At 38.4% G+C, this 13142-nt stretch overlaps 1 pseudogene across 1 annotated transcript; it reads right to left on the minus strand.

The window, feature by feature from the left end:
• Positions 1 to 7620: 7620 nt before the first annotated feature.
• LOC149541549 (disease resistance protein RML1A-like) lies at positions 7621 to 12844 on the minus strand (annotated as a pseudogene). Its single transcript, XR_016355140.1, has 6 exons — positions 12222 to 12844; positions 10335 to 11473; positions 10158 to 10209; positions 9889 to 10076; positions 8777 to 9766; positions 7621 to 8615 (listed from the first exon to the last, which is right to left on the minus strand). The product of XR_016355140.1 is annotated as a disease resistance protein RML1A-like (transcript).
• Between the last annotated feature and the right edge of the window lie 298 nt (positions 12845 to 13142).

Here is a 13142-nt window from a genome sequence, read left to right on the forward strand (position 1 = left end):
CTAATTCTACATCCCAGCTTGTCAATGGTTAGTTTGCTAATGATTCCTTCCTTACTTTTCTTGAAGAGGAGGAAAGCATCAACAATGCACTATCTTGTCTAAAGACTTTTTGTCAAGCCTCTAGCTCTGCCATTCAATGGCATAAAATGCTCTGCTATCGCCAGTCTTTTTCACCAGCTCCATCCTGGTTCAACTAGTTTGAGTGGAAATGGGTCACTCACGGTGAAATTTTTCATTTTCTTGGCATCCCTTTTCCCTTTCAGACTTCCCCTCTGGAGCTTTGGAATGCTGTCCTTGCTAAGATTGCAAAAAAGCTTGATTACTGGATTACCAAGCTGCTCTCTCTTGCTGGTAAATTCTAGATTTGTTCTAAGATTTTGGCGGCCACCCATGTTTATTATTCTTCTTGCTGGGCTCCTTCCAAAGCTTCCTACCTTAAGCTGGAACGCCTGCTCAGAGATTTCCTCTGGGCCTCTAGTTCTGATCATCATGGATTTCATAGAGTTGCTTGGGAATTTTTTTGCCTCCCTAAAGAATCTGGTGGCCTTGGTATGCTTTCCACTCAAAAAAAAGGCCTTGTGCTTTGTGCCAAGTGGATCATTCGAGCTATTACTGGAGACGAAGCTTGGAAGATTCTGGTTTGCCATTGCATTTCTTCTGGCTTCCCTGTCAACAGACCTACGTGGAAGGGGGTTGGTTTTCAAACCCTTCTCATCATGCGTGATCCTATTGTCATACAGAGTTCATTTGTTATCAAGAGCATCTGGAAAGCTTGGGAAACTATCAAGCCTTGGCTTCATTAGGCTAGGGATGACTTTCGTAACGACCTCTCCTTGAATCAATAGAATATTTGGTGGTCTCCCCTGTTTGCCATTCAGGGTAATCCTCTTGCTAAAACCCAAGGTGCCAATGCTCTTCATTTTTTCAAACATGGCATCAGAACTGTCAAAGATCTCCTTTCCAGAGTCACTATGAGTTTTAGGACTTGGGAAGACATGTAGGTTCAGTACTGCCTTGTCTGTGCAGATCAACAGACTTTTGACCTATTGCTTTCCTCCATCCGTGTACATTTGGTGCACAAGGTTGGAATTTAGTCTGGTCGTCCTTGGTGGCATGATTGGAAGTGGTATCCTGACACTCTTTTTGCCAACTACAAGCCCAATAAGGGACACCGATGGCTTTCGCCCCATCTTCCAATGGTAGACACACTCAACAAGAGATGGCATTTGCAATCTTCGCTTCCTCAATGTCGAAAATGCTTTGATACCATCTGGTGCACTATTACTTAGCCAAAGATTGCCCACTTTGCTTGGTGTCTTGCCTTCCAAGGTCTTCCCCTAGGGCCTCAACTCAAGCACATTGGGGTTCTTGATCCCAGATGCCCCTTTGTTGGTCAACCTGAGTCCTTTCTGCATATTTTCTAATTTTGTAAATGTGCGCAGAATTACTGGCACTAGATTCATGATTTTTTCAAGCCCTTTAGGTCCGAACCATTTTCATGGCACATGATCTTGCTGGGTGATTCCCCCAGAATTCCTAGAAAGTACTCATAGATCTAGCATACATTCAAGATGGAAATTTTGTTTACTCTGTGGAAAGATAGAAATGTTGTTTTATTCACACACAGCTTTTTGGATGTTAACATTGCAATGTACACTAAAGCTTGTATTTGTAACAATGTCATTATGCAGATACAGGTGCAAGCTAACAAAGTTTCCCTGGAAGTCGCTCACCTGCAAGAGCTACTCAACCACTAGGGCAACGCCCCTTGCACTATGGCTCGAGTACCTCCAGATGCCTCAGCAGACACCTCGATGCCTCGTGGCCACTGATAGTGGTGCCACTCCTTAGGCTGCCACTCACACACTTCGTGCTTGCAGGCTTCCCGCCATCGCTCTCCCAATGGTGGGGCTAGTAGCTAGAGACGCCACTCTGCCTCCCCACCTTGTGATGGCTTTGGCTAGTCCTCGGCTCCTCCTCCTGGTGCTTGTCGAGATAATGCTGGCAAATGGCCTCGCCTGGTGCTAGCGATCTCTCCTCCACGACCCAAGGTCAAAGATGCGGAGGCTGCCACTGATCCCCCTGCTACTGTTGCTCCTCATGACGGCTAGTTTGTACCCAACCTGGCCCCCAATCCCACCAATGATTGGGGTTTCAATGACAAAGATGATCCTCCCCCCTCGGCTGCCATTGCTTTGGCAGCTTGAGGTTGCTATATATGTTTTATTTTTTTGATGAATAGTTGCTATTTCTGGCTGATGTCGTGTGTTTAGTTCTGGCTTAGGCCACTTGAACTCTCTCGCGGGCTGATCTTGTATCCGCCGACCCCTTTTTTGTGAATTGTATTCTAAGTATTTTTTTTAATAGAACAGGACTATTCATCAAAAAAAAAAAAAATCTTCAATGTTAAATCCAAAAATACATTACATAAGAAAAATACAACAATTTTTATATCTCAAAACACCAACTCAAACATGATTACTAAAAAAATTAGTCAAAGCTTCCATGTAATCTTTGACAACAAAAAACTTCACCTCCTAAACAATCAAAACATTTGCATTACACAAATGCTTTGTAAATCAATCTCCTTCCAAAAAAGCCTAAATCTCTTCACAAACCTCTTCTGCAACTCCTAAGAGAAATGGGTTGTTGGGTTCATGGTGTCTAAGAACTTACTCCAGAAATTTCTAGAGGGAAAAGTGCAAAACTATTCTTTGCAAAGAGTGAAAAATGTAAACCACTCTGCAATATTAAGTGCCGCATGACTCCCGCAAAAAATCAACAATTTTTTCTCCCAAAATTTCCATCTCTCTGTTCTCTGTAGCTTCCTGCCTAGCTTAACCCCGCCCATAAAATGAAATAGAAATTGTACGAACATTCCGCATGAAGTTTTTTTAGTTTTTGTTTGGGCAAAAGGCATAAGCCTGAAATATATAAATAGTAAAAATAAAGGAGATTACAAAGAGGAGAAGCTCACTGTCAAGACTGAAGATAGGAGCAGCACAAACAAAAACAAAACAAAATAGAGAACAAAAAGCTCCAATTATAATATTTTATATTTATATTTATAATAATAAAAATTAGAACTTAAATATCAATTTTTTACTTTCGTCTTTAATAAATGTAGAAAAATACTCCTCGTGTAGTAGTGGTAGCCAACTTCTGAACATTAGCTTATGTAGAAACAAAGACCAGAAAAACAATAAACTGGTAGAAATAAAAGCAGTGACCCCCAAAAGTGCTTAATTTCATGCAGACCTATTCAAGAAGTCAATTTTACAAACACAAAATACCATTTTTTCTACAAATTACATTTTTAAATAGGTGCATTGTATCTACTAAAATTAGTGTTTTATATGCACAGAGTGATTAGATGGGAAAGAAGAAGCTTCCGTTTAAATTTGTTGAAGATGCAGCCAAATGCAGAGCTCATTTTCATAAGAGGATCAATGAATTGTCTCATCTTCATGCAGTTGATCTTGACCCTTCCTTTAGAGATAGATTTCAGTTTTTCACTCGTGCTTTAGATCGATTTGAGGTAATGCAATAACTAATTTCTTTGGAGCTATCATTTCCATCTTTCTTGCCTGCTTACCCACATACACTAATACCTCTACTATTATCGATCACCTCCATCCTCTTCTCATTCTTATGTATCATTAAAGGTGTTCTCCATATTTTCTTACCCATACCCCCACCTCTGATCTATAATTCTTGTTCTGGAAGACTAAAGAATTTTTGCCCATCTAATTTTATCTCATTACAAGTAGTATTATCAAGCAAGAGGATAGAATCAGGATTAACTATTTCCTATTTTGATTAACTATTTCCTATTCTTATTCTAATGATTATTATTTAGATCAAACATTTCCTTTCCTTCATATAATTATTGAAATGCTTCATACTTACATTTTCTCAATTGTTCTGTAGAGAAAGGCAGGACTATAGCTCTGGAGAGCTCTTGTTACAATAAAGAAATGTATTTATACAAAATTTTACAGTAAATTAAATAAATCAATTTCTCTTACAATATCCATAATCTCACTAGCCACAAAACATACTAAAGAAACTAATCAAATAACACACAGATGTATGTGGTTCGGCCGTAGCCTATGTCTACTGGAGAAGGGAGAAAGGATATTATATTCATTTTTGTGTGTATCAAGAGATTACAACAGCTCTACATATAGAGATACATCAGCCTTAATTAGAAGAAGGCATAGATTAAGGCAAATCCAAAAGAATCCCACAAAGTATGCATTCTCCATAAATAACAATCTATAAATAGAAACAAATCTCGTAAATCTCTCTTCTCCAACACCCCCCCTCAAGTTGGTGCAAAAATGTCAATAGAGCCCAACTTGGACAATATTTCCTGAAACTTGAGAGCAGGAAGAGCTTTTGTAAATATATCTGCCAATTGTTGAGTTGTAGGAACAAAGGTTGTGTGGATGACATTGGCTTGCACATTCTCTCTAACAAAATGGCAGTCGACTTCAATATGTTTAGTGTGCTCATGAAACACTAGATTGGAAGCAATATGCATAGCAGCCTGATTATCACAGAATAATGGAGTGGGCAGAGATGAACCATAACCAAGGTCCTGCAACAGAGTGCGAAGCCATATAATTTCAATGGTAGTTGATGTCATTGCTCTATATTCTGCTTCAACACTTGAACGAGCAACAACACTCTATTTTTTACTTTTCCATGTGACCAAGTTACCTCCAAAAAAAGTACAATAGCTAGTTGTAGACCTTCGATCAATGGGAGATCCTACCCAATCAGCATCAGTCTAGGCAGTAATAGAATTATGGCCAGTCTTATGCATCCATATACCTCTGCCTGGGGACCCTTTCAGATACTGTAAAATTTTGGCAACGGCATGCATATGTTGAGCCTTGGGAGCATGCATGAAACGACTGACCAAACTAACTGCATAAGAAAGGTCAGGTCGAGTAATGGTTAAATAGATTAATAGGTACCGACCAACCTTTGAAACTGACCAATATCAGACAACAATGCACCAGTATCATCCAATTTTCCTCTACTATCCATTGGCGTATTTGATGGTTTGATTCCAAATTTACTAGTTTCTTGTAACAAATCTAGCACATACTTTTGTTGATTAAGAAAGATGCCATTTTTTGAGTAGGCAACTTCTAATCCTAGAAAGTACTTCAAAGTTTCCAAATCTTTAATGGAAAATCTATTGTGTAGTAGAATTTTTAGTTTAGAAATTGCATTTTGATCATCACCAGTAATGACTATATCATCAACATAAATCAGCACAACAACAATACTGGAGTTACTTCTTTTAACAAACAGAGAAGGATCTGCATTACTTCATTTCAGCCCATTCAGCATAAGGACAGAACTAAGCTTAGCATACCAGGTTCGTGGAGATTGTTTAAGCTTGTAAATTTCCTTTTTTAACTTACATACTAAACCAAACGTGGCCTCTTGCGGATGCCCAGGTGGGATGCTAATGTAAACTTCTTCTTTAAGATCACCATGCAAGAATGCATTTTTGACATCCATTTGAAACAATTTCCAGTCTTGATTGATGACAAGGGAAATGAGGACCCGAAATGTGTTCATCTTTGCAACAGGCACAAAAGTTTCTTGGTAATCTACGCCATATGTTTGTGTGAATCCTCTAGCAACAAGTCTGGCCTTATGTCGTTCTAAGGAACCATCACTGTTGTATTTATTTTTGTACACCCAACGACATCCGACAGTTTTCCTTCCTGGAGGTAGCTTAACAATCTCCCATGTGTTATTGTCATCTAGAGCTTGTAGCTCGTCTTGCATAGACTTCCTCCAAACTGCAATGGAGTTAGCTTCTCTAAAAGTTTTAGGTTCTTGAGTATGATCAACGGTACTCAAGAGAGCTAGGTGAGACTAAGAAATATTATTATAAGACAGGTGTTCCTATATAGGATAAGATGTAGCATAATAAGTGAAGAAATCTTTCATTCACTCTGGAGGATGATTTGCTCTACTAGATTGTCGAGTAGCTTAAGGAGATGTGGGGATTGGTGTTGCTTCAGGAACTTCTGCATTGTGATCAGGAATAGCATCCTCATTGGTAATGGTAGGAAGTAGAACCGAGTGAGATACAGATTCCCCCTAGGACCGACTCCCAGATTCAACACAAGCTTTAAAAAAGATTCAGATTCCACAAAATGGACATCATGTGAAACAACAATTTTACGAGTGACTGGATCATAACATATGTACCCTTTCTTAGTGGAAGAATACCCAAAGAATACACACCGAGTAGAGCGAGCTTCTAACTTATCTTTGTGTATTGCTTGCTGGTGCACATAACAAACACATCCAAATACCCTCAAGTGTGAGATGTCAGGTGTCCTATTTTTGAATATCTCCAATGGTGACCTGAACTTAATAACATGGCTGGGAAGATGGTTGATCAAATATGCAGTGGTCAATACACCATGAGACCAATATTGTTTTGGGACCTTTGTTTGAAACATAAGGGCCCGTGCTATTTCCAGGATGTGTCGATTCTTTCTTTTGGTCACCCCATTTTGTTGTGGAGTTCCAACACAACTTGTTTGATGAATAATGCCTTGGATTTGAAGATATTCTGAAAAGATCCTTTAACATATTCGATACCATTATCAGACCTAAAAGTTTTAATTTTAGCACCAAACTGATTAAACACCATAGTATGAAAATCTTTGAAGACATAAGTCACTTCAATTTTTGATTTTAACAAGTATAACCAGGTAGCACGAGAAAAATCATCAATGAACAACACAAAATATTTATATCCATCATAAGAATCAATAGGTGCAGGTCCCCATAAGTCAGAGTGAACTAATTCAAACAACTTAGTAGACATAGAGACGAATTGACAAAAGGTAAATGCGTTTGTTTAGAAAACTGACAAACATCACAGACATCAGAATCAACAGAAGCAGAGGGACACTTTTTATCACCATTAACGAAACCAGATTTTTTCTTGCCACCAAGCGATGAAGTAACAACTCTAGACCATGCTACATAATTGATACCATTTAACGAAATCGATGAAAGTCTCCAACTAGGATTCGAATTGAACTCAGCCATGAAAAAAAGCAAGGAAAAAACACTTACAATGAAAGTCTCTGCTGCAAATTCAGAACACACTAGATTTCTAAGGCAAAGGATAAAGAAACCCGCATGAACCAGTAGAGCAAGTGTGGAATTTGAAGAGGGCAGATCTCAGGGTAGATCACATGGCAAGGCTGGTGATCTCACGGCAAGAAGAGGCTTTGATGTTTGCAGAGAACCCGAAATCACATAGCACAGAGCAAGATCGCGGGTTTTAGAGGCCAGGTCGCGCACTGGGAGCACAGAAAATGGCTCACGTACAAGCAAAAATGGCCACACACCCTCGATTTGGCTCAAGAACAAGCAAAAAACAACCAGGAAAAAGGTTTTTTGCAAGCAAACGGCTCGAAACAATGGAACAGAAAAAATTGAGCGGCCAAGAAGAAATCCTGGGTCTCCCATGATGGAATCAAGCCAAGACCTGCTCTGATACCATAAAGAAACTAATCAAATAATACACATATGTATGTGGTTCGGCCGTAGCCTACATCCACTAGAGAAGGGAGGAGAGGATATTACATTCATTTTTGTGTGTATCAAGAGATTACAACAGCTCTACATATAGAGATACATCAGCCTTAATTAGAAGAAGGCATAGATTAAGACGAATCCAGACAAATCCCACAAAATATGCATTCTCCATAAATAACAATCTATAGATAGAAACAAATCCGTAAATCTCTCTTCTCCAACACATACATATCATTATTATCATCACCGCCGCCGCCTCTCATATTTTTCATCATCTATCAGCATAGTCATCCAAATCATCATAATCAAATTTATACTCATGACTCTTGTATTCTTCCTCTGTATCGATCTCTTCACTGTACTCAACATAGCTCTTATCAAAATCAGAAGGGTTACCACACTCAAAAGACGGCAGATATTTATCAAATTTATACTCATGACTCTCGTATTCTTCCTCTGTATCGATCTCTTCACTGTACTCAACATAACTCTTATCAAAATCAGAAGGGTTACCACACTTAAAAGACGGCAGATATTTATCAAACCAGCTGTCAATCCAGTATCGAGCAAATATTTTTTTCAAGATGTGAAGGGATCTGCTTTCTTCGCCAGCCTTCGCTCCCATTAAGTACCCAGAATACCAGTTCCGTGTTTTATAATTGGATGGCATCCAGGATTCATATTTTGATAATCTTTGTCTATTAACCAGGCACATAAACATCAAAGGTTTAGGGTTGTAACCAAAAAAATGATTTATAGGTTTTAGGTTCTCAAGCACAATACTGGTCCCATTACAAATGTCGCTCCCTATGCAAACAGATGACAAAGATGAATGTACTGAACAAATGATGGGTTTTTTGAAATGTATGGATCCCCTCCTCAACTTGTGCCCTGCTGTAAAACATTCTGCCACTTATTTCACAGAAAGCATCTGCTGTGGACAATGCATCGCGAAATACATCGGCATCATAAAGTGGCATGTGCGAGCTCCCCACCAGAATCGTAAGCTCTGACGGTAATCTCTAAAATTGCAATGCTCGTTAAATTATTTTCAACGCTAAATTTGGAAAATCGAAAATAAAACATTTAGAAACACATCCAAAAAATTATAGACATTGCAACACAGAGACTAAGTTTATAATGGATAACTAACGATAAAACTACACTTATTTGCTTTTGATACCTGCAATCCTCCGACGCAGCTTATTGTAGGACTATCTGCAATAATCATCTCCTTCAATCCCTTCAATTCTTCAATGCTCCTTATTTTTTGCAGCGTCGGACATGCAGTAATGATAATGCTCTCCAGGTTTCTTAGAAATTCAATGCCTTGTATGTTCTGCAGCCTTGCACACTGCCCGATGAAGATTCTCTTCAGCTTCATCAATTCTTTAAAACAAATTTCACCATGCAGCTGTGGGCACTTCTCAATCCAGATTCTCTTCAATCCCTTCAATTGTTGAATAGATTTTATACTTTTCAGCTCCGGACAATAAGCAATCCAGATCCTTTTCAGTCTCTTCAATCTTGCAAGAGCTGATATGTCCTGCAGGGTCCTACAGCGGCTAATGCAGATCCTCTTGAGACAAGAAAGATGTCCAAAGTTTGGGAACTCTCGCATATTCCAATATAGTTTTATGCGAAATGTTTCAAGTTGTAGCAAATCAGTTGCCAATACTTTTCTTAACTCTCGACAATTGAACAGCACTAGACATTCCAGTGTGGTTAACCCTGTTAAATTCACTTCAATCAAATCTTCCATAGAACAAAGCTTAAGAGACTTGAGCGTCGGACAGATCTGTCCACTAAGGAAGACTTTTGTTGTTTTCAATGCAGCACACAGAGTTATGGTTTCAAGTCTTCTCATACAAAATCGCTCATCAGTTGTCTCTCCCCTGTTTCTTAAAGTAAATTCATCTTCTACCTTAAAGCGTTTCAACACTAAATTTTGCAGATTGGCAAGTTCTCTTAGAGATTTCAGAATGTAATTACATTCAGTATTCAACGATTTGCTTTGAGGTCCAAATTTTAAGTATAAACTCTCCAAATGTTTAAACATTCCAAACGAACTAACAGATTCGTTTAAATGTCTGATAATCATATCTCTGGTGGAGTTTGTGATACAGTAATAACCCTCAAGGGAGCAGTCCAGCTCTTTCAACTTGTGTGGAACCTGGAATTCATAATCACTTTGTTCAAACTGTTGTTTTTGAATAATAAAAAGTCCTATAAGAACGAACTATTTGCTGATGCTATACAAGATCATGGAATTTGATCTCAAGAAAAATTATATACCTGGCCATCCCTTTGCAACAATCTTGCAGGTGATACTCCTCCAAGTCTTAAAGTGTGCAAATCTTGTAGAGGAATCCATTCAGGAATACACTGAAGGTACCTATAAGAGGTATCTGGCATCCAGAGGTAGCCGTTATCTTTTGATACTTGAAGACTTAAAATGCGCAAATTTTTTACAGGAGAGGAATCTGCTACAAAATCAATTGATGTTTTTAAACTTTCCAGAAAATATTCCACACCAAAACCAATTCCCTCCAGAAGAATGGGGCATCTGACACTTTTTCCACTAGACCCAGCGACGATGATATTTCTCATTTCAATCTGAATTCAAGTTTCTTTGTGGTTAGAAAATGTTCATTCGAAGACAACAATTTTTTTCAAGCAGATTAAAGTAAATAAACCCTTTCAAACTAGAAGCGTGAATTAAAGACGAAGAAAAAACATACAAGGTCTTCAGGACGCCACAGCCGACAGGGCCAACTCATTTCATTGTCTGCCATTTCTCTCCCGAAGTCGCGAAGGTGGTCATGCATTCTCAAAATAAATGTTGGTTCATAGTGGCACAGCATATGGGGAGGCTTCTCATAAACACGAGTGCAAGTTTGCACATCTACAAGGCACTTGTCTTTGAGGATCTGAAGTGCATGTTCGGCTCTCCACCCTGAAGCCTTCCATATACTAATGGCCCTGCTTACATCTTCCCCTATGAAAAAGCACGCTATATCCACAAAGATCTGTTTTTGATCCTCTTCCAGAGCATCATAGCTTATTTTAAGTGTGTCTTTTATGTCTTTGTGGACTGTTGTTAATCTAGCTTTAACATCATCTAATCGTAACCTCCAATAAGCCTTCTCAACACCATAAACATACCCGCCCATCACTTGAAGAGCAAGAGGCAAACCTCCACATACTTCAACAAAGCTGTCTACCAAACTATCGAATCCACTTTTACAAGACTGTCTGTGAAACGCATGCCAGCAGAAGAGCTCTCTGCTATGCTCTGGATTCAGTTCTTTCATCTTATAACGGACTTTGACTCCAGCTTGTATAAGAAGCCTCTCGTCACGAGTTTTGACAATCACCAAGCTGTCGTCAGTGAGACCATCTATGTGTACTAATGCATCTAACTGCTTCTAATGATCAACATCGTCTAGAACTAGAAGAAAGCTTGATCTTGGACTCTTTTCAAGCTTATCCTTGATCAAGGCGATTCCATAATCTATACTAAGGACTTTCTTCTCTTCTTCCATAGGAAACAGATCATTGAGTAGCTTACGTTGCAAAGAAGTCATTTTACCTCTGACATAATTTTCTCGCACATCAAACTGGAAAGTTGATTTACTAAATTCAGAATGCTTGCGATTGAACAGATCTTTAGCTAGTGTGGTCTGACCAGACCCTCCCATTCCAAAGATACCAATTATTTTATCTCTCATCTGCCCATTTTCCTGGCAATGGCTGGTAAAAGTCTTTCATAAGTTCATCAAGTCCCACATCATATTTTGCAACTTGGAAAGGAATTTTTCTTCTTTGCTTCTCATTAACCACGACAGATAAGATGGCATTACACAGCTTAATCAGATCGCTGACCATAGGAAAAGGAAAACAAAAATATAATTGAAATGAAGCAATCCAGTTTTTTCTTTGCAAATTTATAAAATTAACACTAGTATAGAATTAAGAAAGGGGCCAATAAAAAGGCATAAGAAGCCAGTCTTAAACGCAAATGAATAAACAAGAAGCACTGGATAAAAGCATTTTCCTTTGGAACCACATAAACATTGTATAATTTTATAACAAAACTGAAATTTCTATACAATTTACCATTCCTTCCCTTCAACAAAGACCAAAACCAGGTGAGAAAGAGAAAAAGAAGCTTTTCTGGAAAAAACATTTCTAGAAAAGATTTTCTTCCATTTATAGTCTCACTAATCCAACACTTATTTAAACCAGGTAAGAATCAGGAAAAGAAGCACTTCTGAAGAAATACATTAATACATTTCTAGAAAAGATCATCTTCCATTTGCAGTCTTGTTTTTCTAGAAAAGGTTTCTTTCATTTGTAGTCTCACTGATCCAACACTTATCTAAATAAGTAAGAAGAATAAGGAAAAATGAAAAAGAAGCTAATCTGAAAAAAGGAAAAAACATTAAAAAAGAAAATAAAGATCTTGCATTGGTAGTTTGACTGATCCACCCTTGTCTAGTGTGAAGAATATTTAGCTAAACTAAGTGATATACGATCTTCAGAACAACCAAACTAGTTTTTTGAAAATAAAATTTAACAAAATATGGAAGAAATATATGGATGGAAGGCAGATGATGATGTCTTACTCATTCTGTTTGTTGAATTCGTAACCCTTGAGCCATGAAACGTTCTGCAGGCACTCTTTCCAATGTTGAATGTCATCCTTGGGATATCTCTTCTCCTTCTCTTCGTGCTTGGAAAATGCGTTTGCAACTTCGTTTTGATGTAGCGGAAATCTGAAGGCAGAACATGGTAAAACAGGGGAATGATTCCAGCCTTTGTTTGAAACATTAGAGCTAACTCCGCTAAGCACCAAGCAGATTCTGCATATCGTGGTGACAAGATGGCTATGTGCACGGCGGCAGAGACTATGGCGTTTTTTATGGCAGAAGGAAAATGATCTCCCAGTTCAGTCTCTGGAACATCAAAATATGCCCGGATCCCAGCTTTCTGTAGAGAGTCATAGAGCTGTCGAGCCAGATTTGTTTTGGTGTCTGGGCCCCGATGGTTGATGAATACATCAAACTGTTTCGCAGTCAAGAGAGATTTAACGTTATTATTGCTGGGAGGTTCAAGTGCCAAAAAGGGATCACGTTTTCCTTCTGCGAGGCCATGTGTCGAAGTCGAAGCCATTGACAGAAAATTGGTGTTCTCCTGAAAAAAGGAAACAAAATAAACCAAAGCATGGAAATGATATCGGGAGAGGAAGTGGATATGTAAGAGAGGCTCAAGTGGGTAGACGTTGCAAATATCGGTATCAATGAAAATAATTACCTTGCAATAACTATGAAACTTTGCCTCCCATTACTCCCATGAAATAAAAAATATAGAAGCGTTAATTTAAAGATTTATATTTAATCACATTTGATAGGATCGAATGGACTTTTTTTAATAGAAATTTTGAGAAGATAATGGTGACGTATATGGAAAGATTATTTTTTTCAAAGTATGTCACCATCTTAGCTGTTAGCCTACAATACACCATTGTTGCATACAAGATTCCTCTA

This window comes from Cupressus sempervirens, chromosome 8 (genome assembly GCF_028749045.1).
Source record: "Cupressus sempervirens isolate cs-2001-9-10 chromosome 8, ASM2874904v1, whole genome shotgun sequence".
Taxonomy (NCBI): Eukaryota; Viridiplantae; Streptophyta; class Pinopsida; order Cupressales; family Cupressaceae; genus Cupressus; species Cupressus sempervirens.